At 42.7% G+C, this 27420-nt stretch overlaps 1 pseudogene across 1 annotated transcript in view; it reads right to left on the reverse strand.

The window, feature by feature from the left end:
• Positions 1 to 27420, reverse strand: part of LOC110502051 (myosin-IIIb-like) — a 93805-nt pseudogene that overhangs the window by 16492 nt on the left and 49893 nt on the right. The window contains exons 19-27 of the transcript XR_016490723.1: positions 18145 to 18170; positions 17300 to 17320; positions 14659 to 14733; positions 14141 to 14347; positions 10967 to 11056; positions 10688 to 10838; positions 10351 to 10460; positions 5318 to 5355; positions 4242 to 4362 (exon numbers count right to left, since the gene is read on the reverse strand). The product of XR_016490723.1 is annotated as a myosin-IIIb-like (transcript). The remainder of the gene's footprint in view (positions 1 to 4241; positions 4363 to 5317; positions 5356 to 10350; positions 10461 to 10687; positions 10839 to 10966; positions 11057 to 14140; positions 14348 to 14658; positions 14734 to 17299; positions 17321 to 18144; positions 18171 to 27420) is intronic.

Here is a 27420-nt window from a genome sequence, read left to right on the forward strand (position 1 = left end):
GAAGAGGAGGTGTAGCAGGGATCGGACCAAAACGCAGCGTGGTAAGTGTCCATATTGTTTATTATAAAACATAAACTGAACACTAACAAACACAAAACAATAAATGTGACCATGAACGAAAACCAAACCGAAACAGTCCCGTGTGGTGACAGACACGGAAACAAACACCCACAAACCAACAGTGAAACACAGGCTACCTAAGTATGATTCTCAATCAGAGACAACTAACAACACCTGCCTCTGATTGAGAACCATACTAGGCCGAAACAGAAACCCAAACACAGAAACACAAAACATAGACTGCCCACCCCAACTCAAACCCTGACCATACTAAATAAAGACAAAACAAAGGAAGATAAAGGTCAGAACGTGACAACTTCTTTCATTTTCAGAGGTTCTGATCTCTACATACCAGTTGTAAATCCCTTGAAAATCAGAATACTTCTCAATAAATTAGCTGCTAAAAGGGATTTTAGCTGAATAAATTAGGAGAATATCGATTTACTTCCTGAATCACGTATGGGGATCACCTGACTTCTCCCAGACCATAGTTAACCACTTGGGCTTTGTTTATTCAGATGGAGGGAGCTGGATCTGCAAAAGGCATGGATTATAAGGAAAAATCATCAGCGGAGTCCTTTGATGTCTAAATGAGGCATGTGTAGCCCAGACCCCTCTCTTTCCCCTGCAAACTACCTCACACACACACGCACGCACGCACACACACAGTTTATTGCTAACAGAAAGTCCCTGAATAGACAGCTAGCTCTAGTCAAACTTCAAGGGGAGTTCCAGAGCTTTCCAGGACTCCTGTAATTTATTACCAATGTCTTCATTTGGGACATCGTACTTAAATGGTAACCCATGTGCTTTGAATTATAAAGGCACACTCGGAAAATCACAGGGTTCTGTAGATTATGCTCCGAAGGGCAGTTCCTGCATCTGTTTTTCACTAATGCAGGCAGAGGATGTTGTTACTTACAACCAATTTTTCACATTGAAATCAATCATTTTCCACTGACGGGAGATTTGGGGCTTGACTCCGGAAGAAATGTTCATGTGCCGGGAAAATCACTTGTCAATCATTTGTCAGACTTCTGTATGATGTATCAGTGCAGCCCTCCAGGTTAAGCAGTGAGTGCATGTTGGTATGTTGCACAGGAGAAGTCGCACAGTCATTGAGAAACCATCCCGCAAAGTGATGAACCAAAGTAACTGAAATGCACTGTGTTGGGTAACACACATTCTTATAACCATTTCTAAAAGGACAACAACTTCAACAATCTGGATATCCTAAAAGTTCTGATTACGAAAAAAACGTTCAAAATAACCCAAGCCACAAAGTTTGAATATAATCTTACACCTTGCTATACTACAGGTACGTTGAAACAGATTATCCTGTAGAAATTGTGATGAGTAGTTTGGAAGTACATCCTGTTAACTACTCTCGCTGACATTAAGAGGATTATGCTAGGTAGTGGCAGACAGGAGGAGTTCTTTCTTCCTTCCGTTAAATTGAGCCTTCCTATCCACTCCAAATCTCAGCTACGTGCCTGTAATTTGCCTAAAACTGAAGAAATGTGTTAGGCATCCGGTTCAGCCTCTATGATGTGTGGAGACAGACAGATAAATCAAAAGGCTGAGAGACAGTGAGAGGGAGGGAGAGCGTTTTGTCTGAGGAACACGGAGAGGGTGGATCATTTGTCTTGCAGATGTATGTTGATATGGCGGTGGTGGTGAGGGTAGGCGCTGGGCTGGGGGAGTGGGGCGTCGTGGTTGCACAGCAAGTGAGAGGACATGTGGTTAGTGGTGTCAAGAGCTGTTGGTAATGGGGTAGTTGAATGGTAGGAAAGTGGGATGGATCAGTGAATGTGGGTTTTAGCACAGCTGGGTAATACCATGGCCTAATACCGGGTTCCCATTGATCACTTAAAGTTGCAGGACAGCTCGGGGTGCCAACCAGATCAATGCACATAGACTAGTACACGCTATATAGTTCAAAGTACATGACCATAACCAATAAGTAATAGGAAACCTCAAAGGTACTGAGCCTTCCTCTTTTCCTTTCCATTTTCTTCCCTACTCTTCAAAAGACCAGGTTAAGAGTCTTCCCAGACGCAGTGGTAATTGGTCTCTGTGTTGTGACTCCTCTTTATCACCGTCTCACTCCTGACATGTATGTTTACCAGCACTATAATCTTCAAAAAGCCTGTTAACATAAGTAGCTCAGCTTTCATAAACCATAAAGTCAGCCTCTGACTGATCCTCGGCACCAGCCTGTTTACCACACTGAGGAGCGTAAACAGCACTCTGATCATATCGCCACGTTACTCGCAGAGCCTTTCGGCTGCGTGACTCGTTTTGAAATATGATTCATATTGTATTCATATTCAGGCCGGTGAGACAGGTAGGGAGAAGTTACGTACTGTAAGTGTTCTGTTTACATGACTGCGCCTCGCTGAACTTTCTCGGTGACAAAATGTTGCAAATCAAAGGTTGACACTTCAGACATGCGAGGAAAGGGCTGTGACTGTAGAGAGCTTTAATTCTCTCTTCCCTCCTTCCCTCCATAAAAGACAGCACTGCGGCTATCTGGCTAAAGCTGGGGGATAGTCCCTTAGCCCTGTGTTAAACATACACTGAAACAGACATCTTTTAAACTGGGGGTAATCTCCTCCTGCCTTGCTTTCTTTGTTTTGAAGCACAAAGGGGGTTGGATGGCCTGGCCCACACAGCAGAGCTGGGCTCAGTCAAATGACTTACTGGAGAAGGGACTTAGAGTCCATCAAACTCAAGGAGAGGTTTCGGGTCGTGCCAAAGCGGTTTTGGCCAAACGCAAAAGCGGATTTCAATTTCCTGGTCTGATTTTGAACTTTCTCTGTTGGTGTCCTGAATCACTCCAGTTTCACCTCAGAATATAAGCGATCACCAGGGGCGTCAGCAGGATGAGACACAGGAAGAAGCCTGGTCTCCAAACATCTGGCAGGGCCAGGCTTCCATCACTCGCTCAACCTCAGGATAAAAAAAAGGCCTCAGATCTGCAGGGATCAAAGTGTGCCCTGGGTTTCTGAGCCACCGTGGCCTCCCTCAATGTATTCAAATATGGTTTCCTGAAAGCAACTGGAGCCACAAGCAGACCTCAGAACACAAACGGGGAGGAAAGGGATAATGGACACCTGAAAGTCTGTGTGTTCTCTGCACACAACATAAGTAAAGTATTAGGAAAGCCCATGGCTTCTTGAAAAGGAAAAAGTTTTATCACAGCATTTAGCATTTTGCCCAAAAACTATTCCCCTGCTCTTAGGAGAGGGGAGTTTCAAACTTCATTAATGAACCTAGATATTAATAATGAATATTTTCCCAAACACTGTTCCCAATTCATAATGGCATGACTGCTTAATAATTTTTGCTATAAAGCAGGGAACTACTACTCCTTCCAGCATTTCCCTTTATATTCACATCACATGTCATGAATTCTTAAAAGCAGTCTCTCGTCAGCAGCAGTGATGCTTCAGAGCGGGGGTCACCTGTATCTGGCATTACCGGATTAGCCGCTATCTAACCCAGACCTGCTGTGGCGTGCTGACACTAATCCTGCGCCCGCTGGAGAGCACTGTCTGTGTTATATTATCATGTCTAATCCACATAATCTCCTGGCCGCGCTGCTAAACGGTATTCCACCTCTGTCTCTTACCTCAGACTCCTAATAACATTAATGAAGGGCCGAGCCCCCATTACCCAGACAGGCTAGCGGTGGGCTGGGTGACGGCCGTAATCAGTAACCCCCTGTTCAGCCACCCACTCAGCCTCCCAGGCAGCATGAATTAATGGAATTCAGCGCCTTGGGCAAAAAGCAAACCAAACATATGTTCAACAAATCAGGGTTTGTGTTTTTTCCTGTCACCATTACTATGTGGGTCTATTAGAGACATTGATGGGATCTTTAGTGAAGGGCTCGGCGTGTGGGAGAATGAGGCTTTGAAGTGCTCGGTGCTTCTAAAACCCTCGCGATGAGACGTCGTTTATGATGAGCTGACCCAGGTTATTAAAATACCACAGAAATGATTACTCATAATACACCATCCCTTTGTTGTCAACAAAAAAAATGGCAGGAAGGATTGGTAGGGATGAAAGGTTGAAAGGGGTTCTGTATTAAAAATGGCACTTTATCCATTAAAGCAGGATTTCTCCTGTCTCCTTTTGTAATTACCTGCACCCGCCAGCTGTGTGCTCGGGCTTACCTTGTTTACACTGTGTGTCTCGCAGACTGCCTGTCTCCCTGCAAGGCTTCACTACTGTGTCTTCTATCCCTTTGTCTCTGCTGTCGTCTCTCACTTGTCTATTATGGTTGTCGGAGGCAACCTTTAAAGAAGAGGCATAAACACAGCCTGAATAATACTGTCAATGGAAACGGAAGGAAGACAGACAGACAGACAGACAGACAGACAGACAGACAGTAAAAGCAGGCTGCCTATTTATTATTGGTTCATAGTCATGACTTATTATTGTTTCTTATTCAGTCACTGGATTCAAATTAATTTATTTTGAATTTACTGTTTTGGCAGATGCATTTACTAGAACCCATGAATGTGTTTTGCAATGTTAATCACATGCTAATGCCATCGCATAGGCCCCTCTGTTACCCCTACCTTCCTGCAAATAGCAGCACACTGACTTAATTGTGAGGGTGAAAATAACAGCACACACAGACATCCTCTCATATTTAATTTTATCTTTAAATAAAAGAGCTATAGGAAAGTATTAATCTGCTTAACATTTCTAAGTACATCCTCCAAAGGATTTTGCTTTTTTAATCTTACATATGCTCAGCAGAGTTACTGGCAAAAACTCTACGTTTTCCTCATTTCATCCTTTCAACATCAAATGGTGAGCAGCAAAAATTGGATCAGACTTCAAAGACTGTGATGTGCTCCGAGTCACGGAGTGGCTCTTCTATTTCACATATTGAATTCGAGCAGGATATCAAAGTGCTACCAAAGAACCTCAGGTCTTTACTAAAAAAAGGGCTCTTACATCTGTAGAAAGAGAAGCGCAAAGACAAATCACCTCAGGGAACAGCCAGCATTTATTCTCAGCAGTGAATTTCCAGCCTTTTGATTCTCCCATACCCGTACCACCCTGTCTCTCCTCTGAGATGGAGTTTGGAGCAAGAGAAGTCTTTTGTCTCAAGGACTCGAAAAAAACTCTCACGAATAATCTATGTTAAAGGGGCTTTGTAGAAGTACAGTATTATGAATGCACAGCTGAAGCTAGAACCGCATGCTAAAAAATATGAATTTCTCTGATATAAACTTACCTTCTCTCTCATCACTGAAAATGTGTCTGCCCTCATATCTACAAAAAGTGAAAAAGATAGGTGGTTAAGGGTCAGTCCTCTAAACTATCACAATAGATTTAATGTGGTACAGTAGATATAATCAAAATTCGAAGACACTCTACACAGGAGCAATAGAACAAAGACGAAGAATATTATTCACATTTGGAAGTATGATGCACTAGAAACCTTAGGAGATGGACACGGACATAGACCGTGTGCACTGAGGGATATAAAAGGGGAAAGTAACAGTGTCTAGGTAAGAGCACGCAGATCTTAAAAGGAGAGAATGTGCCGGATCAAGTCAAAATAAATCTATATGGAGCGATTCCAACACTGATTAAACAGAATTGTTAAGTTGAGTTTTGAAGTTTTCTCACCAGGGAATATGATTGTAAACATGGAGAAAAATTCCCAGAAGAAAAACTCGGGTATACAACAAGCATAACATTTTCAGATGTAAAAATCTAGTAAGAGTCTGGAGAGATGCATTGCCTTGACCGACAAAGTCAACAAAAGTTGAAATGAATAAAGATTTCATCTCCATCAAAACAGAGGATCTGTGAATCAGTTGGCGATATAGTGCCAAACCCAACCCACTGGGTTCACCACGTCATTTCAACGTGGACATTTGGGTAATTTTTTGGTTGAGACGTTGATCAATGAGAATTCAACATTTATTCACCCACTCAAAAAGGCAAGACAGAAGTTTGTTGAATTCCCAATGTGTTATCACTATCTTTCAACCATTTAAAAGCACAACAAAGTTGGAATACAATGTCAGATATTTTGCATTTATACAGCAACTTAATGTCTTATCACTGTGCTTCATCTAATAGCACAATCAAATTACTTGGATTGCAGGTAACTGCCTGCCTGCTGGTAGCCTAGTGGTCAGTAACTGAGAGGTTGCTGGATCGAATCCCTGAGCTGACAAGGTACAAATCTGTTGTTCTGCCCCTGAGAAAGCCAGTTAACCCACTGTTCCCTGGGTGCCATGGATGTAATTAAGGCAGCCCCCTGTACCTTTCTGATTCAGAGGGGTTGGGTTAAATGTGGAAGACACATTTCAGTTGAATACATTCAGTTGTGCAACTGACTAGGTTTCCCCTTTTCTCCTTAATATTACATTAAAAGGTGCAAGTGATCAATGCTGTATGAGATTCTGCACAGATTATTGTAGCAATTATGAGTCCTGCAAGATTGCATGCTATGTTGAACATGCACTCTTTCTATGATTATGTAAGACATTTATACTGTAGTTATAGTAACCTCTAAATGTGGCCATCTATGTGTTACTCATTATAGGTTGAATAAATACTGTTATATTAGTTTGTAAAATAACTTTAGGCTATTTACTGTGTTACAAAAGTAGTATTGAATTGTGTTTGGTTGATAATGCAACCAAATATCAACATGTAAAGAGATGTATCTAATGGTTGGATAGCTAATCCTATTCTTTAACTTTTATTTTTGGTTTAGTTGGCGACGTGAATCCAACATATGTGTTAACTTGTCGACAAGTTAATAGGCGATTTACTGTATTCCAAAAGTCCAATGTATTTCCACTGTTACGTTCCCCAGCAAGAAAACAAAAAATGTCACTCAACCAGAAGAGGGAACTAACAAAGAGTCAGTGACAACAACCAAAAGGAAACAGGTGGGGTTTTAGGAGGAGTTCTAAAAGACACTCATGTGGGGTGTCCACTGAAAGTTGCTTTACAGCAAGAACTGGGATCTAAAAAACACCCATCATGAGAGCCCGCTAAATTTGCCCACTAAGAGGCAAACAAAAGAAAAACCCACACCAAACTTTTAAGACCGGAAGCAAACCAAAAAGGTGGAGCAAAACGAAAGTCTGGGAAGTCGGATAAAGGATTGTTTGTCTAGAAATCTAAATAGGGAGAGCCAACTAAAGGTGTTAACCCTCCGCATCTATCAAGACAACTGGAGCATAGGGGAAACACCTTCCCACTAACGAGATGACAAGCTGGCACTAGTGTAACACATACTGACTAACGAGGTGACACCAAACGGTGCGCCCTACGTGCTAACGAGCTATACGTGCTAAAGTCCAACCTAAAAACATACATTGAAAAAACAAAACCTGTAACACCACGTAGATTCCATATCACAATATGTTGACACGTCACGTAGAAACAACACTGATTCAACCAGTTTGTGCCCAGTGGGAAGGATTTTCTATGTATTTACCCTCTAAAAATGCCATTCTAAACCTGTCAGTTCAGATCCTTAAAGGCCCAATGCAGTCAAAAACATCCTTTCCCTGTGTTTTATATATATTTCGACACTATGAGGTTGGAATGACCCTGTGAAATTGTGAAAATTATGATAATGCCCTTGTAGGCCGTCATTGTAAATAAGAATTTGTTCTTAACTGACTTGCCTAGTTAAATAATGGTTAAATAAAAAAATAATGTAAAAAAATTGTGTAAGAGCCATTTGAAAAGACTGCCTGAAATTTCAGTCTGTTTTGTTGGGATGGGGTTTGGGCCTGTCTGGTGGCATCATCAGACAGTAAATCCGTTAATAGACCAGTAACAAAGATAGTTCCAAACCTCTCTGCCAATAACAGCGAGTTTTCAGTTTTCCCCTCCCCACTCAGACCACTCTCAGACAGTCCTAGCAAAATGATTGATTGAGAAATTGCTATTTTTGTTCATTTTTTTAGTATTTAAATTGATAACAATCACAGTAAGGTACTTAACTGTTACCCAGAAATGAGTTGATATTGAGATAAAAAAAACAGCTGCATTGGACCTTTAACATTTAAAGATATTGGAATAAACCAATACTATTCTAAATACTAAGTCAAGAGAGAGCAAATAGGGGACTTGAATGAAAGAACAAGTGTTAAAGGAGAGTGTGAGAGACAGCTAGGGTTGGATTTGCGAGCAGCACTGGCCAGACACCATGTATACTGCAGTTCAGCTGTTGCTCTCCTGCTTTACACATACTTCCTTAATGACTAGTCGTCTATATGCTGAGTAAACACAAACGGCGTTCAGCTCTTACATCTGGAGACCAGTTCAGAGCCCAGCCCCGTTAGCGGTCAGACAAGCGCGCTATCTTGGTGGAAAGATATTTATTAGGCTTATAAAAAGGAGAGGTGGTGCAAGAGGAGGAGCTTCCTGGTGGTTGAAACAACAATACATTAAAGAGGGGAGGAAATAAATCTGCCTAGTAGAACTCCGGTTGAGTGACTGGTATGCAAATCCCTTTGCCCCATGACTGTGGTCTCTACCGGAGGTCCTCTTGTAAGAACTTGAGAAAGAGCTTGACAGGGGTGCACACCAGGCTCAGATCGAATGACCTTCAAAGACAGAATATCATCCCCTATTAGGGGCATTGTGGAGGACCCTGCTGTCTGTATGGCGGAACTTTGGAGCATCCTAATCATTAGGGCCTAACGGATACATAAACACAAACAGAGACAGAGATAACTGAAACTGACCCAAAAATGCATGTCGTCGGTGGTGTGGCCTCTTGCCCCTGGGTGAGGATCGACTATGCATGGGTAGTAAACGGCGAGTAGTAGCAGTATAAAAACAAGGAGGGGGGGGGGGGGGGGGGTCAATGGGTGGCCATTTGATTAAATGTTCAACAGTCTTATGGCTTGAGGGTAGAAGCTGTTAAGGAGCCTTTTGGTCCTAGACTTGGCGCTCCGGTACCACTTGCCATGTGGTAGCAGAGAGAACAGTCTATGACTCGGGTGACTGGAGTCTTTGACAATTTCTGTAAACAAAGATGTTATCCAGTACTAAAAGGAGGGTTTCCTTTTCAAAACAATATGTGATTAAAAAGGGGAACCACAGCTCTTTTGGATGTATCAAATTAGGGCAATTCACATTATTCAGTCAAAGGGCTTAGTGTTTTAGTTGTAAAATTTGACACAGTGGCAAACCATGTTGCAGTACATTGTTAAGCAGCTCTATTTTCCATGGTCTAATCTGATCGATGGTTTGCAGCCCCCCCAGGCCCTGTCGAGATCTGAGGAGCCACCAGGCTCATACATTTGAAAGGCATCTGTTTATTTAAAAAATGCAAATGTAGGCCCACCTCAAAGGCTGTAAACTGCAGTCAAACACACAATGTGAGCGTGTTGGAGTGTTCCGTCGGGGGGCTGAGGCCCCACTTATGTAAGGTCGGGCCCTTTCCACAGCCCTCCTGCCCACACACAAACACATCAATGTGCACTTCTACAAAGAGATAGCGAGCGAGAGCCGACAGTGAAGTTTTTCTCACACCAAAAAACCTGTTTACCCATTCCACAATGTTATTTACAAGTGTTTTAATGGAGGACAATTACACAAGGTGAGCAGGCGACTGAGATGCTCCGTGTGCCAGATGAGGGCAGCCCTTAGGAGCCACATAAAACAACGCCAAGTCTCCTCCCCCAGCCCTCCTCTTCCCTCCTTAACCCTCCCTCTCTTGGCACCCTCCCTTGTCCTCCAGCGAGAGGCTCAAAGGAGTGGGGGAGGCCCGAAAAGGTTAATGTGCTCACTTTGATCTTCGTCAAGGCACACTGAGTAAGAATTAATTTACATTTCAGATGAAAAGGTTGACAGTACAAAAAGGCATCTTGTTTCTGGTATGTGAGAGCAGTGTAATAGACTGGGAATTTGAGAGAGGAAGTTGTGAGGAAACAGAAGGGATAAGCCTCTCTCTTGCCTTTACTGGGAAAGAGATGAAAGGAAAAAAGGATCTCAATGTGCACTGTTCTTCTGAAACATGGAGACCAAATGCTGCCCAAACTTTCAAAAGCCTTTCTGTATACATTATTAATGAATGATTACTGTTTCATGGAATGCTTATTGAGATCAATAAGGTATTTTATCAAACCTTACGATTTTCTGGCTTTTATTAATTTCTCTTAAAAAATATTGAAATAAAACCCCCCCAAAGCACATAAACTGGACATAAAATCCAGAAGTGCCCTACCGAGTGTGTTGAGTACTTCTGAGAACAATAGAACAATATCTCCAATGCTTTACCTGATATTATGCAAACAGCTGCAGCTTCCCACTCCTTCCTGGTTTTCTTGAGATTCTGTCGGGCCGTGTGGCCCCTCCAGGCTACAGACAGAAAAAAGCTACTGATCAACCTCAGTGAAACAACATAGACAGCACCTACAACATGAGATCCCACTTCAAAACACACCACAACCAGGTGGCAATGAGCTAGATCCCTTTGAACTCTCAGAGCTCTTATTGTCTACTCTCTGAAGCGTTGCTCTTTTGGCCCCTATAGTTCACACTGTGGTTATCAAACTAATCTCTTTAACGAAAACTAGTCCAGATTATGCCAGGTGGAGGTATCCCTGACTGGAACATGGCTTCGTGGTTTCTCTTCTCCTCCTCTCTGCGGTAGCGCCTCGCCCCCCAGCCAGCCCTTGATGTAGGACTGCAACACCACCACCCCGTGTGATCACCTCTCTCAGCAGCAGGTTCAGCTGCTCCACATGGTAGTAGTTCAGGAACAACTGACACACAGTACACCCAGGGAGCATAACATTGAAGCAACTCAATCCATGGACAGAGTTGAGATGCCAGCCATAGGTTTGGAAACAAACATTACTATAATGTATCTGGATAATCATCACCACTTTACCTTCGTCTTCCCTAAGACTCCAGTATGGCAACGGCATTCTCTTTGCTGGTGGCAGGAACCTGGTGAGCCCGGAAAGCAAGGTAGTAATACCTATGAAAAAGGGGTGAGGGAAAGATATGACATTTTACTGTCTGACCTTTATCATACACTCCATGACCAAAAGTATTTGGCCACCTGCTTGTCGAACATCTTCTTCCAAAATCATGGGCATTAATATGGAGTTGGTCCCCCCTTTGCTACCATAACAGCCTCCAATCTTCTGGGAAGGCTTTCCACTAGATGTTGGAACATTACTGAGGGGACTTGCTTCCATTCAGCCATAAGAGCATTAGTGAAGTCAGGCACTGGTGTTGGGCGATTAGGCCTGGCTCGCAGTTTGCGTCCCAATTCATCCTAAAGGTATTTGATGGGGGTTGAGGTCAGGGCTCTGTGCAGGCCAGTGAAGTTATTCCACACCAATCTCAATAAACCATTTCTGTATGGACCTTGCTTTCTGCATGGGGCACCATCAGGCTAAAACAGGAAAGGGTCTTCCCCAAACTGATGCCACAAAGTTGGAAGAACAGAATTGTCTAGAATGTCATTGTAGGCTGTAGCGTTAAGATTTCCCTTCACTGGAACTAAGGGGCTTAGCCCGAACCATGAAAAACAGCCCCAGCCATTATTCCTCCTCCACCAAACTTTACAGTTGGTACTATGCATTCGGGCAGGTAGCGTTCTCCTGGAATGCGCCAAACCCAGAGAACTAGTTTCCACTGCCCAGAGTCCAAAGGCGGAGAGCTTTACACCACTCCAGCCGGCGTTTGGCATTACGCATGGTGATTTTAGGCTTGAGTGTGGCTGCTCGGCCATGGAAACCCATTTCATGAAGCTCCAGATGAACAGTTCTTGTGCTGACGTTGCTTCCAGAGGCAGTTTCAACTCGGTAGTGAGTGTTGCAACCGAGGACAGACAATTTTTATGCACTATGTGCTTCAGCACTCGCCGGTCCTGTTCTGTGGGCTTGTGTGGCTGAGCTTCTAGACGTTTCCACTTCACAATAACAGCACTTACAGTAGCCCGGGGCAACTCGAGTAGGGAAGAAATTTGACAAACTGACTTTTTGGAAAGGTGGCATCCTATGACAGTGCCACGTTCAAAGTCACTGAGCTCTTCAGTAAGGCCATTCTACTGCCAATGTTTGTCTATGGAGATTACATGGCTGTGTGCTAGATATTATACACCTGTCAGCAATGGGTGTGGCTGAAATAGCAGTATCCACTAATTTGAAGGGCTGTTCACATACTTTTGTATATATAGTGTATATCGTAATCATATGTTTTGCTCTGAATTGATGTTTTCAGACTGTTCAGAGACTCTTCCTTCATACAAGTTGATTTAATTTTTGTTTAAATCTAAATTAAATGAATTACCATGCATGGGATCTGAGGCATGGGTCCACCCACAGTGCACAAAGAAAACGAGACTCACTGAGCCATGAGCCGCTAACAGAGGCCTACTGTCTGAGCTCTTTTTGAATGGACCACGCTCTCTTATTTCAATTACACAGATGATCCCCATCAGGGCCAATCTGTGTAAATCAACTCCATGGAATGCCTCTACTTCATTGTCTAAGGCCTTGACTGTCCTGCCTGTCACAGTTTACAAAACACCTGCATAGGACAGAGCTGATACAACTGTTTGTTCAGGGACATCAAGGCTCCCAAACTGCTGGTTCATTCCTTGTGTTCTGGTGTTGGTCAAAGAAACAATCGAGTTGGAAGAAAAACATATTTGAACACCCCCATTCCACAGCCTTTCATTCTAATTCCTGTTGATACCTGTTATTTCTTTGATGGCAAATACAGAGCACACTCCTTGGTAACCTCAGACGAGCCTTTGATATGAGAGCACACATTTAAATCAGTTTTCCACTTACGGTGCAGTTTAACTACTGAGTCTGTCAGTATTATTTCTGCCTGGCTTGGATGGGATGGGGTGGACTCGATTGCGAGGTTGCGGTCCCGACGGAGGCCAGAAAGCCAGGGACATGCTAAGATACGGCCTCCTATACTCCAAACAATAGACGGGTCCATTCCATCCAGTAAGACAATAGGACAGCAGCGTTTGAACGTTTGAGAATCTAGCCCCCCTTTACCACACGCACGCACGCACAGACACACGCACGCACGCACAGACACACACACACTCTATTTGAGGGTTAACAGCCCATTGTCAGGTGATGAACTGTCACCTTTAACACTGTGAAAATAGCCTCACCAACACCGTCCTAGAATTGGGACAGGCAGAAGAACAGCTTATGGTCATTCAGGGTTTTGTGCAAGAAATCAGGCTAAATTAAACACACAATCTTTTAAAAGCTCCCCCGGAGCAACGGAACTAACCAGCCGTCTCACTGCTTTTTACACAGGCCACAAGCCCAAGCTAATTACATTTGATATCGTATTATAGCGCCCCATTGGAGGTGCCTGGAATATTTTTCAAAGGATAATTGATCAAACGTAGGTTTCCTACATTTCCCCAAGGACCGAGTCGGAGTATGTATTTTATTCTTGACAGGATTCAAGAAGGTTTAAATACCTGCTTTTGGATTTTTTTTTGGTGTGGATAAAATCAAATCTAAGCTTAATATTTTATTAGGCCGTTTCAATGGAAGAAATTCTCATACCTCTCACATTGGCAGATGTTGCCAGACATTGGGAAAACAAATAAAAACCTTATCTAATATCCTGTATCTAGTAGAAAAAAAAGTCAGTAACCCAATTGCATCATTCATGACAACCACCCAGGGAATAAGGGGCTCCTATATCAGATATAGACACTATCCAGGACATGGGGCACAAAAACAAACCCTTCATGAATAGTAAAGAAATCAATTAACATGTCTATCCTTAGCCTCAGAGTTCCTCTCTGTTTGAGTTCTGCCCTTATTTCCCAGTTCCGTGAAGTGAACCCACCCAGTTAAGAGATGTAGTCTTATGCTATCACTAACGACTGCCAATTAGTGAGCCGCTTGCTCTGCTCAAGTTTGGACTCCTTTCCAATTAAGGAAGCCGTGTTTTGTGTGATGTAGCACACGCCGTGCACTTGTTCTGCTCTAACTCTGGGGTCGTGTCAGCACTCAGCGTGAGTGCACAGCTAGCGCCCCGGCGCCCCGTACAGCGCGGTTGTTACCTGTTAACAAACTTTCCAAACAGGATGCGGTGGGAGTATCCCTGGTGGCGGATGTTCACTGTCTCCAGGACCCCAGCATAACGCAGCTGCACCATCACCCTCCCCTTTACAGGAACCCAGCGCCTGTCTGTCATCGTTGGGCTTTATGCAGCGCACAAAGTGGGGCCAACCCACCACCATTTTAGACAGCAGATCCATCAGGGAGTACTGCCAACGCAGTGAGGAGACAAAGCAAGGCGACGGGGGCGGAGCAAACAAGAAAACAGGGATTATTATTTGCATTATGCATTATTTCCTACGGTCATTGTGGAATTCCCAGATATCGTGCTGACGCTGGTTTGTCATTGTGTCAGAAAAACAATCTTCTTACTGACATTCTTATTCACTGGTGGATATAAATCGACCCAAAAATGAAAACCCTTTTCTATTTCTGTACTGTATTAGAGTTAAATGAAAAACATTGCTGAAATGGAATGATTGGGTATAGTGATGATGATGATGGTTAGGGAGATGTATACCCGGAAGTAGGAGGCCACGGTCTGTCTCATGTTGGTGGTTTCCTCAGGGTGCCGCATCATCTCCATGGTGTCCACCTAAACACAAGCTGTTACCATAATTCCTTCCTCACAATGGGATGGAAAACAGTACATTGTTGCTTGTTCGGTGTTGTCTCTGTAGGGCAGCAGCACCATAAACACTTAAAGCCAACAGTGTAGGGCCATGGGAGAATTGCAGCTAACGCTGCTCTGTATAATGAGGCTTGACATCCCAAACCAGATAGTCCTTCTAACAACGGGTTAACGAGGACGCAATATAAGCATTTTAATGGTCCTCGCACATCATGGCTTCATCAAAATGTATGACTCAATCTATATTTCATAGTAAGTCTACACAGCAAAGTGCATATCTTAATACTTTATTTGATCTTAGCACAGGGGGAAAGGTATGTCAAACATTTTCTGAATAACTTCATGGAGCAATTGGATGTTCTGACAGTTTACTATGTTGAATGCTGTTCAGATAGAACTACCAGCAATTATTCCCCTTCTGTTCAACTACTTCTGTTCATGTCTTTTAACAAGGGCCGTCCACACGTCTGCACTAGTTCCATAATTGTTTTGCAATGATAACTTTTATGAACTTCTCATCGGTTAACTGTTTCGAACTTTCCACAGGCTTTGATTGAGCATTTTACATCAGTCACATTTCAGAGATTGACTAACCGTTACCATGTACTTTCTTCTCACAGAGCAGGTACAGTGTAGCTGAGTGGTTCCTTTCTCTGTTCCTGTACCACCAGCTAAATGTTGCTCTGCCCAGAGTACCCCTGAAGTGTCCCCTCGTGTATTTTACCAGTAGGCCAATGGTCTCATGAGTCTTCTCAAGTAACCCCCGTGGATACGTCAAGTACCCCTGGTTGGGAACCACTGCTGTAGCTCATAAGGTGGTTTGATGCTTTTCCAAAGACTGCATTAAAATGGCACAATGTTAAACCCCAGCGTAAGTGACCCCGCCCACATGTTACCTTTGGTCTATCATTAAGACTCAAGAAAGATGAGGTATAAGATACAGTGCATTTGGAAAGTATTCAGACCCCTTGACTTGTTCTACATTCTGTTACGTTACAATATATATATATATTTTAAAAACATTGATGATAATGACAAAGGAAAACAGCTTGTATTTTTTGTGTGCAAATGTATATATAAAAATAAACAGAGGTACCTTATTTACATAAGTATTCAGACCCTTTGCTATGAGACTCGGAATTGAGCTCAGCTGCATCCTGCATCCTGTTTCCATTGATCATCCTTGTTTCTACAACTTTATTGGAGTCCACTTGTGGTAAATTCAATTGATTGGACATGATTTGGAAAGGCACACACCTGTCTATATAAAGGTCCCACAGTTGACAGTGCATGTCAGAGCAAAAACCAAACCATGAGGTTGAAGGAATTGTCTGTAGAGCTCAGAGACAGGATTCTGTTGAGGCACAGACCAGGGGAAGGGTACTAAAAAATGTCTGCAGCATTGAAGGTCCCCAATAACACAGTGGCCTCCATCATTCTTAAAAGGAAGAAGTTTGGAATCACGAAGATTCTTCCTAGAGCTGGGCATCCGGCCAAACTAAGCAACCAGAAGAGAAGGGCCTTGGTCAGGGAGGTGACCAAGAACCCGATTGTCACTCTGAAAGAAGTCCAGAGTTTCTCTGTGGAAATGGGAGAACCTTACAGAAGGACAAACATCTCTGCAGCACTCCACCAATCAGGCCTTTTTGGTAGAGTGGCCAGATGGAAGCCACTCCTCAATAAAAGACACATGACAGCCCACTTAGAGTTTGCCAAAAGGCACCTAAAGGACTCTCAGACCATGAGAAACAAGATTATCTGGTCTGATGAAACCAAGATTGAACTCTTTGGCCTGAATGCCAAGCATCACGTCTGGAAGAAACCTGTCACCTTCCCTACGGTGAAGCATGGGGTGGCAGCATCATGCGGTGGGGATGTTTTTCAGCAGCAGGGACTGGGAGACTAGTCAGGAATGAGGGAAAGATGAACGAAGCAAAGTACAGAGAGATTCTTGATTAAAACCTGCTTCAGAGGGCTCAGGACTTAAGACTGCGGTGAAGGTTCACATTCCAACATGATAATGACCCGAAGCACACAGCCAAGACAACGGAGGAGTGGCTTCGGGACAAGTCTCTGAATGTCCTTGTGTGCCCCAGCCAGAGCCCATATTTGAACCAGATCAAACATCTCCGGAGAGACCTGGAAATAGCTGTGAAGCGACGCTCCCCATCCAACCTGACAGAGCTTGAGAGGATCTGCAGAGAAGAATGGGAGAAATTCCCTAATTACAGGTATGCCAAGCTTGTAGAGTCATACCCAAGGAGATACGAGACTGTAATCGCTGCTAAAGGTGCTTCAACAAAGTACTGAGTAAAGGGTCTGAATCATATATATTTTTTTATATACATTTGCAAAAAAAAAAAAAAAAAACCTTTTTTGCTTTGCCATTATGAGGTATTGTGTGTAGATTAATGAGGGGGGAAACCAATTTAATACATTTTAGAATAAAGCTGTAACGTAACAAAATGTGGAAAAATTCAAGGGGTCTGAATTATTTCCGAATGCACAGTAAACCATAGGCTGTTCTTACCTTCAATAGGTATTTGGGAGACTGAATACAGGAAGGTGTTGTTGAGAAACATGGAAAGAAAGGAAATTACAAGAGTATAGACAAGAAGAAATAATCTGACATTCAACAAAAAATCCTAACGTGAGAAGTATTTTCTTAATATACAATATTTGACAATGGACAAAATCTTAACTGGACATTATGATTGTACTGAATGGTTCTCCTTAAAGGAGGTTAGTTCAGACAGTGAGAGATGAATAGAGCTGCAGAATATTATTTGTATAAATCGCTGACAATTACTCTTATGGTACACTAAGAGCAACACTGAGGGGGAACGTGCAAAAGTCAGGTTTACTACACTAGTTTATAGGTGAGGTATAACCCCAGATAGCCTTTTCAGACGGCTGTAGCAGGATGTAATTGTTTATGGCCTAACTGTGGCCTCACGCTGTCTAGAGGCCTTTAACATCCATCAAACCTCAACAATTCAACAGGTCTTACAATCAGCAGTCAGCATTTAAAGCCTCCTTCCTCACCAGCTGTTGACAGAGGGGACCACTGAGATATGCCCCCTTTGACAATTCATCCTTGTCGTGCCAGGGGGTTCGCAGTTAAAGGTAGAGCATGGTGCAAATGGACCCAAATGGATCTCAATGTTCAAAGGATTCAAATGGATCTGCTTTAATTGGAAGTCACATGCGAATGCTACGTCGTGTTTGATTTCTACTGTTTGTTTTTGATGTAATGCCTGTAAACGTATATAAGGAGTGATTTGGTCTCAACTTGGATGAAATAATAGCCACCACCATGATGTTTTTTTGAGTTGTATAAAGGGTTAAGGGAGAGAGAGCCCACTTTGTGGTGACTCTCGCCCTGGAAGTGGCCAGATGACCTGTTCAAACCAATACAGCAAAGCAACACGTCAATACAATACCACCTACAGGTCATGGAAACTTGAGTAAATGAGGGACATAAAGTATATTGAAAGCAGGTGCTTCCTCACAGGTGTGGTTCCTGAGTTAATGAAGCAAATAACATCCCATCATGCTTAGGGTCATGTATAAAACTGCTGGGCAGGCCATTATTTTGGCTAGCATGGCAATGCCCCCTATAGGATGGCAATGCCTCCATCCACAGGGCCCGAGTGGTCACTGAATGGATTGATGAGCATGAACATGATGTAAACCATATGCCCTGGTCGTCTCAGTAACCAGTCAACCCAATTGAACACCTATGGGAGTTTTCCACCACCATCAACAAAACACAAAATTATGGAATTTCTCGTGGAAGAATGCTGTTGTATCCCTGCAATAGAGTTCCAGACACTTGTATAATCTATGCATTGAAGATGTTCTGGCTCATGGTGGCCCAACGCCCTATGAAGACACTTTATGTTGGTGTTTCCTTTATTTTGGCAGTTACCTGTATTTACAGTATACGGTCTATTATACAGAGCAATCCTTTCAATAGAAAAAGTAAACTACTGTACCCAGAGTATTACAGTTGCCATAGAGAGAAACATCAAGTTAACTCCTGCTTTCAACAAGCATGACTCTAAGAGTAGGCCAGTTCCATTGTGGACCAGTGTGTTGGGTAATCCTTCAGGTAGACAGAAAGGGCAGTTTAGGACCAGTCTGAGCTGGATTGTATAGAATCAGCAGTACAGCTGTCTGCACAGGGGTGCTACAGTCCCTCCTGCACACGAACGAGAGGATAGGAACCAAGCGTATGCAAGACAGTCTGAAACATTTCAAAGTTTCTGCACGAGATGTCCAAATGTTTTCTCTGGCTATATCTTCAGAGGCTAAACTGTGATTAATAGCAGCGAAATAAGCCTTTGAAGCAGGATTGGTGACATCAAAGTCCTAATCCATGGGTGGCAGGATTTTTTATAATGAGTGGGAAGTATCTTAACACATTTCAAAGGGTTTTACGCCATGAATAAACAATAGCTGCACAGATGTGCCACACACACACAGATGTGCCACACACACCTTAGAAAAATACATCTCCAGAAACAGGAGGCAGCATTAACCAGGCTGCAGTGCACACTCCGAGGAAAACATCCTGGATTTCATAGACCCGTACTTCAAATGGACCAAGATGAGGTCATTCCTTTCATGATAATTACAACACTAGGCAGGGTAGCCTAGTGGTTAGAGCGGTGAATTTGTAACCGAAACGGTTGCAAGTTCAAATCCCTGAGCTGCCAAGCTAAAAATCAGTCGTTCTGCCCCTGAACAGGCAGAACCCACTGTTCCTAGGCCGTCATTGAAAATAAGAATTTGTTCTTAACTGACTTGCCTAGTTAAATAAAGATAAAATAAATAGCTGAGAATGATTCACCTAAAACAACTATGGCCTGAAATCACACTTTTCTTGTTCCAACAGACAAACAATCCGTTCATATTCTACAGTATGACTCATACAGTTTCGCATCTCTGGAGTGATAGAAATCCAAATGCCATGGATTAATTAAAAGTCCGATCAAGTCTAACTTTAGAACAGGAACGTCCTGCTCTTGCCAAAAGGCTTCACTTCATGCCAAAGGAATGTGTTGTCACATCACACACACAGCTGTAGTCAAGACAGCCCACAACATATGATTTGAAACAGAATATAGTAATTTATTCAACGGTAATAACAATGACATTGTGTTTAGGGTCTGACAGTCACATTTTGGTCAGAAAGAGTATGACATTGTTGCCACACAAACTCAGCAAAAAAAAGAAATGTCCCTTTTTCAGGACACTGTCTTTCAAAGATTATTCGTAAAAATCCAAATAACTTTACAGATCTTTATTGTAAAGGGTTTAAACACTGTTTCCCATGCTTGTTCAATGAACCATAAACAATTAATGAACATGCAACTGTGGAACGGTCATTAAGACACTAACAGCTTACAGATGGTTGGCAATTAAGGTCACAGTTATGAAAACTTAGGACACTAAAGAAGCCTTTCTACTGACTCTGAAAAACACCAAAATAAAGATGCCCAAGGTCCCTGCTCATCTGCGTGAATGTGCATTAGGTATGCTGCAAGGAGGCATGAGGACTGCAGATGTGGCCAGGGCAATAAATTGCAATGTCCATACTGTGAGATGCCTAAGACAGCTAGAGGGAGACATGACGGACAGCTGATCGTCCTCACAGTGGCAGACCACTTGTAACATCACCTGGGGGTGATGGTCGGATTCGCGTTTATCGTCAAAGGAATGAGCTTTACACCGAGGCCTGTACTCTGGAGCGGGATCGATTTGCAGGTGGAGGGTCCTTCATGGTCTGGGGCGGTGTGTCACAGCATTATCGGACTGAGCTTGTTGTCATTGCAGGCAATCTCAACGCTGTGCGTTACAGGGAAGACATCCTCCTCCCTTATGTAGTACTCTTCCTGTAGGCTCATCCTGACATGACCCTCCAGCATGACAATGCCACCAGCCATACTGCTCGTTCTGTGCGTGATTTTCTGCAAGACAGGAATGTCAGTGTTCTGCCATTGCCAGCGAAGAGCCTGGATCTTAATCCCATTGAGCACATCTGGGACATGTTGGATCGGAGGGTGAGGGCTAGGGCTAGGGCCATTCCCCCAGAAATGTCCGGGAACTTGTAGGTGCCTTGGTGGAAGAGTGGGGTAACATCTCACAGCAAGAACTGGCACATCTGGTGCAATCCATGAGGAGGAGATGCACTGCAGTACTTAATGCAGCTGGTGGCCACACCAGACACTGACTGTTACTTTTAAATTTTGATCCAACCTTTGTTCAGGGACACATTATTCAATTTCTGTTAGTCACGTCTGTGGAACATGTTCAGTTTATGTCTCAGTTGTTGAATCTTGTTATGTTCATTCAAATATTCATACAAAGTTTTCTGAAAATAAACGCAGTTGGCAGTGAGAGGACATTTTTTTTTTTGCTGAGTTTAGCTAGCATTGAATGCAAGGGAAGCTAGCGAGCATTTGGTCTCCCTGATCATTTTTTATATATAAAATAATAGCCAATCAGGGTTGAGCTAAACTGAGTGAGCACAGTTGTGAATGGTCCTGGCACACCAAAAAAAAGTGTAAAGGGAAGCCAGGTTGGATTTTCCTTAACACCAATGACATCATCAGAATCCAAACGTCATAGACAGAATTTTTTTAAAATTGTTGTTGTCTTCCGGTGGCTAGCTAGCTAGCTAAAATCGTCCCATTCATAAATTAGCCATGGATGGACATAGGGATTTGGACTTGTGGTTTTACTTAATTTTCCGTACTGGCCAATGATTATAACAACGATTCGACCAATCATAAACATATACATTGTGCCCCTAGCCTGAGAGGATGGATGTTAAACATGTAGTATGATGTAGTAGGCTGGTGCATATTTGCCCGTGGAAGGAAGGCATTTTAGCCAGGTAGCCTAGGACAACAAAAACTAAAAGGAAAGGGGGATACCTAGTCAGTTGTACAACCGAAGGTATTCAACTGAAATGTGTCTTCCGCATTTAGTGTGACTCTGTATGACAGAGTCATAGACAGTTTCATCACCATGAAAAAGAAGAGGATGGCATTGCTGCCATTCTTCTACAAGTAGGGTGAGTTAACATGTTTTATTCTACTTGCAAGCATGCACACATGCACACACACATCTGTACCATCGACAGCCACATCATATTTACAGTGCCGTGCGAAAGTATTCGGCCCCCTTGAACTTTGCGACCTTTTGCCACATTTCAGGCTTCAAACATAAAGCTATAAAACTGTATTTTTTTGTGAAGAATCAACAACAAGTGGGACACAATCATGAAGTGGAACGACATTTATTGGATATTTCAAACTTTTTTAACAAATCAAAAACTGAAAAATTGGCCGTGCAAAATTATTCAGCCCCTTTACTTTCAGTGCAGCAAACTCTCTCCAGAAGTTCAGTGAGGATCTCTGAATGATCCAATGTTGACCTAAATGACTAATGATGATAAATACAATCCACCTGTGTGTAATCAAGTCTCCGTATAAATGCACCTGCACTGTGATAGTCTCAGAGGTCCGTTAAAAGCGCAGAGAGCATCATGAAGAACAAGGAACACACCAGGCAGGTCCGAGATACTGTTGTGAAGAAGTTTAAAGCCGGATTTGGATACAAAAAGATTTCCCAAGCTTTAAACATCCCAAGGAGCACTGTGCAAGCGGTAATATTGAAATGGAAGGAGTATCAGACCACTGCAAATCTACCAAGACCTGGCCGTCCCTCTAAACTTTCAGCTCATACAAGGAGAAGACTGATCAGAGATGCAGCCAAGAGGCCCATGATCACTCTGGATGAACTGCAGAGATCTACAGCTGAGGTGGGAGACTCTGTCCATAGGACAACAATCAGTCGTATATTGCACAAATCTGGCCTTTATGGAAGAGTGGCAAGAAGAAAGCCATTTCTTAAAGATATCCATAAAAAGTGTCATTTAAAGTTTGCCACAAGCCACCTGGGAGACACACCAAACATGTGGAAGAAGGTGCTCTGGTCAGATGAAACCAAAATTGAACTTTTTGGCAACAATGCAAAACGTTATGTTTGGCGTAAAAGCAACACAGCTAATCACCCTGAACACATCATCCCCACTGTCAAACATGGTGGTGGCAGCATCATGGTTTGGGCCTGCTTTTCTTCAGCAGGGACAGGGAAGATGGTTAAAATTGATGGGAAGATGGATGGAGCCAAATACAGGACCATTCTGGAAGAAAACCTGATGGAGTCTGCAAAAGACCTGAGACTGGGACGGAGATTTGTCTTCCAACAAGACAATGATCCAAAACATAAAGCAAAATCTACAATGGAATGGTTCAAAAATAAACATATCCAGGTGTTAGAATGGCCAAGTCAAAGTTCAGACCTGAATCCAATCGAGAATCTGTGGAAAGAACTGAAAACTGCTGTTCACAAATGCTCTCCATCCAACCTCACTGAGCTCGAGCTGTTTTGCAAGGAGGAATGGGAAAAAATGTCAGTCTCTCGATGTGCAAAATAGAGACATACCCCAAGCGGCTTACAGCTGTAATCGCAGCAAAAGGTGGCGCTACAAAGTATTAACTTAAGGGGGCTGAATAATTTTGCACGCCCAATTTTTCAGTTTTTGATTTGTTAAAAAAGTTTGAAATATCCAATAAATGTCGTTCCACTTCATGATTGTGTCCCACTTGTTGTTGATTCTTCACAAAAAAATACAGTTTTATATCTTTATGTTTGAAGCCTGAAATGTGGCAAAAGGTCGCAAAGTTCAAGGGGGCCGAATACTTTCGCAAGGCACTGTATATAGCTTACGTTGATTGGACAAAATAGTTTTTGGTATCTTTTAGTTGTCACTGTATTAGACTAAGCATAGGTGATTTGATGATGTTGAAATGGTGCTAGATTAGTAGAGGCATATGAACTAACAGGTTATAGAGCAAACAACACAATTATCACAACACATAGGTTGTAATATGTATTTTTTTCCCTGGCTTGGCTTCCCCGGTGATTTTACCCACGCACCACTACCGCAAACAAACAGAAAATGCACAGAAGCACAGTATTGCATAAATTATGAAATCATGCAACAGCATACCACCCTGCATCCCACTGCTGGCTTGCCTCTGAAGCTAAGCAGGGTTGGTCCTGGATGGGAGACCAGATGCTGCTGGAAGTGGTGTTTTAGGGCCAGTTGGAAGCACTGTTTCCTCTGGTCAAAATATCTATATCCCCAATGCCCCAGGGCAGTGATTGGGGGCATTGCCCTGTGTAAGGTGTCGTCTTTCGGATGGGACGTTAAACGGGTGTCCTGACTCTCTGTGGTCACTAAAGATCCAATGGCACTTATCGTAAGAGTAGGGGCGTTAACCCCGGTGTCCTGGATAAATTCCCAATCGGGCCCTTATACCATCATGGCCACCTAATCATCCCCAGCTTCCAATTGGCTCATTCTTCTCTCCTGTAACTATTCCCCAGGTCGATGATGTAAATGGGAATGTGTTCTCAGTCAACTTACCTGGGAAAATAAAAAACAATACAATTCTCATTGTAAACAGGGCTAAGAAATGGAATGACCGAAATTACAATTTATGTCTGACAAAACACACGAGGGACAGTTTGACATTTACTGGGGGGGCTGGTTCTGACTCTGTAAAAAAAAAAAAAATGCACACCCTCCCCCTTCACATGAACTCAAAATAATGTTTACGGCCACAAATAACAATAACTGTAGCAACCCTGTGTTTATAAATGTGGCTATCGACTGTGTCACTTGTTTTTGTGGCACAGTTGATCTCCCGCAGGGCTACGGGCCAGAAGGTTGAGGGTTCGCCAAGCACCCTAGGGACAAGCTCACTCTCCCTGCCTGTTTCATTTACACTACAATCAGAGCCGGCTGCAGACAATGATCAGCTACGGGGAAATCAGATTTTCTACATGTGGATGCCATATTAGTAGTTATATTAAATATATGCAACAAATTTTCCACCAACTGGTCTCTGTGCCAATACACAACACAACCAAGAAACAAAGCATACCAACATCCGGAGCTTCAATATCATGGTTTGTGTTTTCAACACCACAATAAATAGACTATGTCAATCTCCACAAACAGAAAATACATCCATCCCTACTTTGTAGGCCTAACCAGTATTGAAGGCATGGCGTGACAATCTCTGAATGTCATTCAACTTTTTGGTGTTTTGTTTCACCAAATGGCCACTGCACAATTTGGATTGATTGATTTGATTTATTTACTAAAAACATGTATATATGTATGTATATATATATTTTAGATATTTTCCTTATTGTAGGATATATATATATACATACACATACATACACACACACACACACACACACTACTGTTCAAAAGTTTGGGGTCACTTAGAAATGTCCTTGTTTTTGAAAGAAAATCACATTTTTTGTCCATTAAAATAACATAAAATTGATCAGAAACACAGTGTAGACATTGTTAATGGTGGAAATGTCTTCTGAGCTGGAAACGGCAGATTTGTTATGGAATATCTACATTGGCGTACAGAGGCCCATTATCAGCAACCATCACTCCTGTGTTCCAATTGTGTTAGCTAAACCAAGTTAATCATTTTAAAAGGCTAATTGATCACTAGAAAACCTTTTTGCAATTATGTTAGCACAGCTGAAAACTGTTGTCCTGATTTAAAGAAGCAATAAAGCTGGCCTTCTTTAGACTAGTTGAGTATCTGGAGCATCAGCATTCGTGGGTTCAATTACAGGCTCAAAATGGCCAGAAACAAAGAACTTTATTCGGAAACTCGTCAGTCTATTCTTGTTCTGAGAAATGAAGGCTATTCCATGTTCTGTTCTGTGAAGGGAGTAGTACACAGATTTGTACGAGATCTTTCTTGGCAATTTCTCGCATGGAATTGCCTTCATTTCTCAAAACAATAATAGACTGACGAGTTTCAGAACAAAGTTGTTTGTTTCTCGCAAGTAAGCATTTCACGGGTAGTATACACTTGTTTTATTTGGAATATGTGACAAAAAAATTGAATTAGAATCCATAACATACTCGTTTCAGGAAACTAAGCATATGTCACAGGAGAGGCATTTGAACGTAAACTGGCTTCTAAAGTCTTCGAAAGCCAACTTAAACAGATCACCGACCATTTTGAATCCCACCGTACCATTTCCGCTATGCAATCTGGTTTCAGAGCTGGTCATGGGTGCCCCTCGGCCACGCTCAACGTCCTAAACGATATCATAACCGCCATTGATAAAAGACAGTACTGTGCAGCCGTCTTCATCAACCTGGCCAAGGATTTAGACTCTGTCAATCACCACATTCTTATCGGCAGACTCAACTGCCTTGGTTTCTCAAATGAACTCAGGTAGAGTTCAGTGTGTCAAATCGGAGGGCCTGTTGTCCAGACCTCTGGCAGTCTCTATGGGGCTGCCACAGGGTTCAATTCTTGGGATGACTTTTTTCTCTGTATATATTAATGATGTCACTCTTGCTGCTGGTGAATCTCTATGCAGACAACAACATTCTGTATACTTCTGGCCCTTCTTTGGACACTGTGTTAAACCTTCAAACAAGCTTCAATGCCATACAACACTCCTTGGGGTTTTTCCTTATTGTAGGCTACTACTTTTACCACTTTTAGTCTTGAAATCTTTCGTTGTTTACTGAACTACTCACTCTGTTTAGCACATGGCCTCACTTGTGAATCCTTATAGAGATGGGTGGGGCTAAGGCTTAAGAGGGTGTGGACGATGCTGAATGGGTGTAGACAAAGAAGAGCTCTCCAGTAGGTGTACTAAAACATTCTAGGGCCATTTTCTCAAAAGTGAGGTTACAAGTTGATCAACTTTCAAAGCAGAATTACTTTCCCATTGTTCCTCAACTGCAGAGCATGATATACCATTTTCTAGCTCTTAGTCTCTACTTTTATCCAATGTAAAAAAAAATCGAATTTTGCAACGTAAGACCGAATTGAGGCAGTCAGTCAAATTTGAGAAGAGCTCTTCGGTGGAAAAATAAAAGAGAAACATCTTGCAGGCCTCAGCCAAACACACAAAAATGGATCTCTCAAAATGGTGCCCACCGATAAATGGTGTCAGGTAGCTGCTAGGCCAGTGCAGAAGCAGGGACGCGCTCCAATTAGCCCAAAGTAAAGCTGGATGGATTAATTGGAGTCGGTCTCTCCTCTCCCCATTAGTGCTGCTGGGCCAGATCATCTGAGCACATTTGTCATGATGAATTAGCGGCTGAGTGTCGAACGGGCCCATCAAGTGTCGCTGTGCTTTCACGCCTCTCACTTGCCATGACACCACCAAGGGGAGATGAAGGGGCTGTGTTTTGATGATGAGGGACGCTATGACAGTTGTACCTAAGCCTCGCAACGGACACTCTCACTTCTTTCTACATGTATTCCCTCGGCAGCTCTTATTAATTCATTCTCCTTGTGATTCCCTATTCCCTTATGACTACATGATTAGTGCTTAACTGTCACTCCGCTCACAGATTTCCTTTCTTGAAACATACCAGCACCTGAGATGTCCAGCATAAAAGCAAACCTTAAATCATAAGACTGTAGTAAAGTCAATGACAGATTGAGATGAAACATTTGGTTTCTGTCTGTTGGTAATACTAGTGTAGCATTGACACTGAGCACA

The sequence above is a fragment of the Oncorhynchus mykiss genome, chromosome 22, assembly GCF_057628025.1.
Source record: "Oncorhynchus mykiss isolate SJ-2025 chromosome 22, ASM5762802v1, whole genome shotgun sequence".
Taxonomy (NCBI): Eukaryota; Metazoa; Chordata; class Actinopteri; order Salmoniformes; family Salmonidae; genus Oncorhynchus; species Oncorhynchus mykiss.